At 43.7% G+C, this 6825-nt stretch overlaps 1 pseudogene across 1 annotated transcript; it reads right to left on the minus strand.

Annotated features, from left to right (window-relative positions):
• Positions 1–222: 222 nt before the first annotated feature.
• LOC127482565 (Y-box-binding protein 1 pseudogene) lies at positions 223–1644 on the minus strand (annotated as a pseudogene). The gene has a single exon (XR_016214077.1). The product of XR_016214077.1 is annotated as a Y-box-binding protein 1 pseudogene (transcript).
• Positions 1645–6825: the final 5181 nt, after the last annotated feature.

The raw sequence follows: 6825 nt of genomic DNA on the forward strand, positions 1-6825 counted from the left end.
TTACCTCTCTCTGTTACTCTGTCCTTCAAACAAATAAAATAAATATTAAAAAAAGAATGACAAAAACAAAAGTGAATTTAGCACTGATGTACTGGTAACAATAAAGCTTTCTAACAGTTCAGTGGCTTCATTAGTTTCTATGGAATGAGAAAGCTATCAAAAAAAAAAAAAAAAAACTAAGATCACTCCTACAAGTAATAGAAAGCAGGATGGGTAGAGGAGTTTTTTTTATGTGTATTTTTTTTTATTATTATTTAAGACCTTTATTAGCAGGTGCTTGCAGTTTGTTGACTTTTTTGAAAAAATCAAGTTGTAAACTTTTATTACAAATTAAAAATGAAGTTCTTAAAAATCTCAACTTGACCAGATATGAAACAATTTAAAAACCTTTAAAGGTGTATTGAGAAAAACCAGGCTTTTTTAAAAAACACATTTGTCGTTACCAAAAAGAGACATCTTTAGGTAAAAATAATAAAAACCCCATGCTGCATAGATAATGCAGATAGTTCTAGTAATCTGGTCAACGGGCAAAAAGCAAGCACTTAAGGTCTTCAGCTCCAATCTTTTGTTCATTTCTTATTGCTGGAATTTCATATTCATTTCTTCTTGTTGGATGACTAAACCGGATGATGGTAGAGATGTTAAGCCGGCATTTACTCAGCCCCGCCCTGCTCAGCCTCGGGAGCGGACGAATTCTCAGCTGGTGGATCGGCTGCTTTTGTCTCTTTGCCATCTTGTGGTTTAGGGTTATCTGGGCGTCTGCGTCGGTTGTTGAAGTTGCGGCGGTACCGACGCTGAGGTGGCTGCTGACCCTGGGTCTCATCTCCTTGGTTTTCCTTGTCTTCTTCATTGCCGTCCTCTCTAGGCTGTCTTTGGTGAGGAGGACCTCTGCGGAATCGTGGTCTATAACCCCGATACATATTCTGTCTCACTGGTCTACCTTGTTCTCCTGCACCCTGGTTGTCAGCACCTTCCATCACTTCTCCCTGCACAGGAGGGTTGGAATACTGTGGTCGACGCCCATAGGGTCTCCGCATGTAGTAAGGTGGGAACCTTCGCCTGCGGTAGGGCCGGCGTTGTTGGGCCTGGCCTTCGGGAGCGCTCTCCGATCCCTCATTCTTTTCCCCACTCTCACTATTCTGGTAATTCTGCTGGTAATTGCGTGGAGGACCCCTACGACGTGGGTAGCGTCTATAATGGTTACGGTCTGCTGCATATTTACTGCCTTGCACTGGAACTCCACCAGGACCTGTAACATTTGCTGCCTCCGCACCCTTTTCTCCTTCAACAACATCAAACTCCACAGTCTCTCCATCTCCTACACTGCGAAGGTACTTCCTGGGGTTATTCTTCTTTATGGCAGTCTGGTGTACAAATACATCTTCCTTGGTGTCATTCCTGTTGATGAAACCATATCCGTTCCTTACATTGAACCACTTTACTGTTCCCAAAACCTTCGTTGCGATGACCTTCTTGTCCCCGCCGGCGGGTGCCGCCGATGTGAGGCCGCCCGGGCCACCGCTCCCTGCGCCGCTGCGCGTGGTGCCGGGCTTGGTTTCGGCGGCGCTGAGGGCGGGGGCACCAGGGGGGGGCGGCGGGCGGCTGCTGGGTCTCGGCCTCGCTGCTCATAGTTGCGGTGATGGTGATTGGGGCCAGCTGCGGCAGCTGCGGCTCCTCCCGGGGTGTGATGGTAACTAGGCCGGTGGCGGCGGTGGGGCTGCTCAGGGCTCTCTGGGGTCCGCTCTCCGCTCCCGCTACCGATCGAACTGTATTATGTGTATTTATAACGAAGTTCTGGAATGGATAGTTAAAATTAAAGTTAGCATAACACTGATTGTGTTAATAGCTTTAAAGATTAGAATGAACATATCTTGTTTTTTCCTGAAACATATCTGTAATATCTTTTTGGACTGAGAACTAGAACCATCTTAGAAAGGAAAAGGAAAATGTGGGCCGGCGCCACGGCTCACTAGGCTAATCCTCCACCTAGCGGCGCCGGCACACTGGGTTCTAGTCCCAGTCAGGGCGCCGGATTCTGTCCCGGTTGCCCCTCTTCCAGGCCAGCTCTCTGCTGTGGCCAGGGAGTGCAGTGGAGGATGGCCCAAGTCCTTGGGCCCTGCACCCCATGGGAGACCAGGAGAAGTACCTGACTCCTGCCATCGGATCAGCGCGGTGTGCCAGCCGCGGCGGCCATTGGAGGGTGAACCAACGGCAAAAGGAAGACCTTTCTGTCTCTCTCTCTCTCACTGTCCACTCTGCCTGTCAAAAAAAAAAAAAAAAAAAAAAAAAGGAAAACGTGAGTGTGACATTTTAGTCATTCAGAATGATGTGTGTATATGTGTGTGTGTGTGTTAGCAAATATTCCTTGTTATCCAATACAATCCTGCCTCTTGAATATGTCCCTGCCAACATTAGAATTAAACTGTATCTTTGAACTCCCATAGACTATAAAACATCTTTGGGACTTTGATGAACCTATTCACAGTTGTACCTCCTTCTTGAGTTTGGAAATTTTCTTATTTTTTTTTTCTCCAAAATTCACTCCTAAGCCCTCTTCTACTTGATTCTCTCTCCTTAAGTAATCATAACTACTCCCAGGGCTTCAATCACCATCCAAGCATCAACAAAGCCAAGCATCTACATTCCAGTCCTGATGTCCTGTCTGTTATTCAAAAGAGTACTCAGCATCTCCACTTAGATTTCTCAAAGACCCCAAAAACTCAACATGTAAAAACAACTGAATCCATGACTTGTGTACTAAACTTTTTCTTGATTGATATTTCCCCATCTCAGCACGTGATCCAGGGCTTGCAGTTATTCTTGATCCTTCCTACTTTTTGCTCCCCAAATCCCATGGCTTCTACTTTCCAAATATCTTTAGAACCCATCTCTTGTCTCCATCTCCCTGCAACATCCCTTGTGCCATCCACCATCATCCAACACTAAGCACACTCAAAGACACTCTTAAATTGTTTACCCTCACCCATTATCAACTTATTCCAGTTCAGTCTCCATAATGTAGCTTCATTTTAGAGAGCAAGAGCTTGTCATGTCTTCTCGTTAAATAGTTTTCAGTGATTTCTCATTTCTCTTACGAAAGGAAAGACACAGCCCATGATCTTTAATATGTCCCTTGAAAGCCTGCATAAACAGGCTGCCTTCCACCTCTTCTGCCTTAGCTTGCTCTTCTCTACACTCCTGCATTATTGGTCTTGAGAAAAATTTACTCTGATGGGCCATTCTCTTTCTTGTACCAGGGCCCATATATATGCTGTCAAATAATTTTTCTGTCTCTCCTACTTACTCAGCCTTTCCTTATCTAATGCCTCCTTTATGGCCAACACAAATTTCGCTTCCTTAGAGAAGTATTTCTGGACTCTACAGTACAATTTCCTCTCATATGCTTCCACAAAACATTTCTCCTACACAGAACTCAATAAAATTGCTTGATGACTCTGTTCCTTACCAGGCTGCAATCTGTCTTGCTCAATGTTATGCAGCCAGCAACCAGCACATTTTCAGGAACAAAAAGTTGAATGAATGAATACATGTTTTTGGTGAAACTACTGCAGGCTTGAGTTAAAATTCCTAATTTATTCTTTTCTGTTGGTGGAGCAGCAATTATCATCAAATACCAGCTCAGCTCAAACTTGTTTATCAAATTAACAGAAAGAATAACACTAGAGATGATATATTTGTGTGTGTGTGTGTGTGTGTGTGTGTGTAGCAGAGTGAGAAGTAAATATTAGAAACTGAAGACACTATCCTGGAGGGCTGGCTTCATGGAATAGTAGCTTAAGCCTCTGCCTGTGGTGCTGGCTTCCCATATGGGCACTGGTTCGAGTTCCAGCTGCTCCACTTTTGATCCAGATCCCTGCTAATGGCCTGGGAAATCAGTGGAAGATGGGCCTAAGTGCTTGGGCCCCTGCACCCACATGGGTATTAGGAAGAAGCTTCTGGCTCCTAGCTTTGGATCAGCCCAGCTCCAGCCGTTGTGGCCATTTGGGGAGTTAACCAGCAGATGGAAGACCTCTCCCTCTATTTCTCCTTCTGTCTATAGCTCTGCCTCTCAAATGAATAAATAGATAAATCTTTAAAAAACAAAACATAACAAAAAACATTTGGCATGATTGAAAAAAAAAAAAAAAGACACTCTGCTGGGAGGAAACTAGTGGATTCAATCAAGCCTAGACAGAAAATATCTGGAAGGGTGAAAAAGTGTGCCTGTGCACTGAACATGAACAGACTTTTTTCTTGCCATTATTCCCTAAATAATAGTATAGTGTTCAGGGAATTTAAATTTAACATTAGGGAATTTAAATCTAACATTAAATTTAAATTTAAACACCATTTAGATAGTGTTTATATTGTGATAGGCGTTCTAAATTGTCTAGAGATGATTTGAAGTATATGATAGGTAGTAGAAGGGCTATATGCAAATACTATGCCATTTCATTACAGGAGTTGACTCTTCATAGTGGTGGGTATTCACAGGGGTTGTGGAAACAATCCTCTACAAATACTGAGGGATGACTGTATATTTGATGTATACATCAACAGTTACTAGAGGATTGTCACTAATCTAATAACAGTGAATACTTATTTGGGATAAGGAGTGGAAATAAGACGAAATTCTTTCTCTGTTTATAGCTCATTAATGTTGAAGTCATTTACACACCAATGCCATGTCTTTCAAGCTTGTTTTATTTCCATCATTCTATGAAATACAGTGCGATGGGAAACCAAGACATAGTGGCGAAAACAGTTCTGCATGAAAGATCTCTGTGAGTGAGACCCCAATGGAATGAATAGGCCATCCAAGAAGGATCTACTTTTCTCTGAAGGGAGGAGAGAACTTCTACTTTGCATATGGCCCTGCTAAAAACCGAGTTTTTGGACTCAGAAGGCTTCCATAGCCTTGGAAGCTCATGTCAAGAACCTTTGGTGATTATTGACATCATAAATAAGAGTGTCAGTTGTTAATTCAACAACAGGAGTCACTCTGCACTTGCTCCTCAAGTTGGACCTCTATACTTAATGAATATACTACGAGAATTAATGGTAAAACTTGGCTTCAAACTGTACTTTATACTTTGTGTGTCTGTGTGGGTGCAAATAGTTAAAATCCCTACTTAATATAGAGTTGGTCTCCTGCATATGAAGTCAATTAGAAATGAATTTTAATGGAAAATGGAACGAGAGAAGGAGTAGGAGGTGAGATCGGAGTGGAGATGGGACGGCGAATGGGGGGAAGAAACACTATATCCTTAAAAGCATACATGTGGCCGGTGCTGCGGCTCACTTGGCTAATCCTCCACCTGCGGAGCTGGCATACTGGGTTCTAGTCCTGGTTGGGGCGCCAGATTCTGTCCCAGTTGCTCCTCTTACAGTCCAGCTCTCTGCTGTGGCCCAGGAAGGCAGTGGAGGATGGCCCAAGTGCTTGGGCCCTTCACCCGCATGGGAGACCAGGAGGAAGCACCTGGCTCCTGGCTTCGGATCAGTACAGCGCAGCGCACTGGCCGTAGTGGCCATTTGGGGGGTGAACCAACGGAAAGAAGACCTTTCTCTCTGTCTCTCTCTCTCTCACTGTCTAACTCTGCCTGTCAAAAAAAAAAAAAAAAAAAAAAACAACCTGTACATGTAAAAATTGCATTCATTAAATAAAAACCAAAAAATAAAATACTGTCTGAAGCACAAAGATTGAAACTGCTATTATGTGTAAGTGCTCCTACGTCAGTCTGATGATGTTTTGCCTTCATAGGACTCTTCTGTTGGTGGTAGAATCTGTTTGGTAACAGGGCTCTATTGAATCCCATTCCATTACCGTCTTTGCCATTTGTGCCCAGCACTTGCCTGTTTCACTGGGATCCAGTCCCAGCTTTTCCTCTCTGTGTTTGCAGTCTCAGAGGTCTGAGTCTGCAGCCAGCACTTCACAGGAACTGCTGCCCACCGTGCTGCAGGTGGGCTGTGCCCATAGAAGCTACTGGAAGGAGATTTGGAGGAGGAGAAATAAAGACATCAGGTTGATGTCTTCCCCTTCTCTCTGCTCTGAAGTACTCTTGAGTGGATACCAATGCTTTCCTCTTGGCATCCTCTCCCTCCATGGTCCATAGTGAATCCATGTGATTCACTAGCAACTTTGTTCCAGGGTTCAAGTGTCTCTCTGATTCTCCAGCATGAGGGCCGAGAGCAACTTCCTATCTCTGCTAGTGTTTTCGCTGTCTCTTCTTCTCTGTTTACACAGTCAACCCTCACTATTTGGGGGCAGTTGGTTCCAAGACTTCAGTGGATATCAAAATCTGCCAGTGCTCAAATTCCTCCCATAAAAGAATGAAGCATTTTCACATAACCTGTAGACGTCTTCCTGTATACCTTATTCCTTAAATTTAATTTAATTGAGAGGCAGAGAGCTCTTATCCACTGGTTCATTCCCATAATGTTCACAATGGCAAGGGATGGTCAGCCTCAAGACAGGAGCCAGCAACCCAATCCAGATCTCCACCTGGAAGAGTGGGGAGCAGGGACTCAAATACTTGAGCCATCTCTGGGTACCTCCCAGGATGAACATTAGCAAGAAGCTTGACTTGGTAACAGAGCAGAGACTCAACAGAATCTAGACATTGTGATCTGGGATGTGGGATATGGGCATCCTAAGCAGCATCATAACACCTAGGCCAAATAGTTACCACTCCTTTATACATTATACAATCTCTAGATGACTTTTAATGTGGAATAAAACATAAATGCTATGTAAGTAGTTGTTATATTGAATTGTTTAGGGAAGAGTGACAAGAAAAGAATACCAGTGTACATTCAGTAAAGATG

The sequence above is a fragment of the Oryctolagus cuniculus genome, chromosome 10 (assembly GCF_051225735.1).
Source record: "Oryctolagus cuniculus isolate XC-2025 breed Fujian yellow rabbit chromosome 10, ASM5122573v1, whole genome shotgun sequence".
Lineage (NCBI taxonomy): Eukaryota > Metazoa > Chordata > Mammalia > Lagomorpha > Leporidae > Oryctolagus > Oryctolagus cuniculus.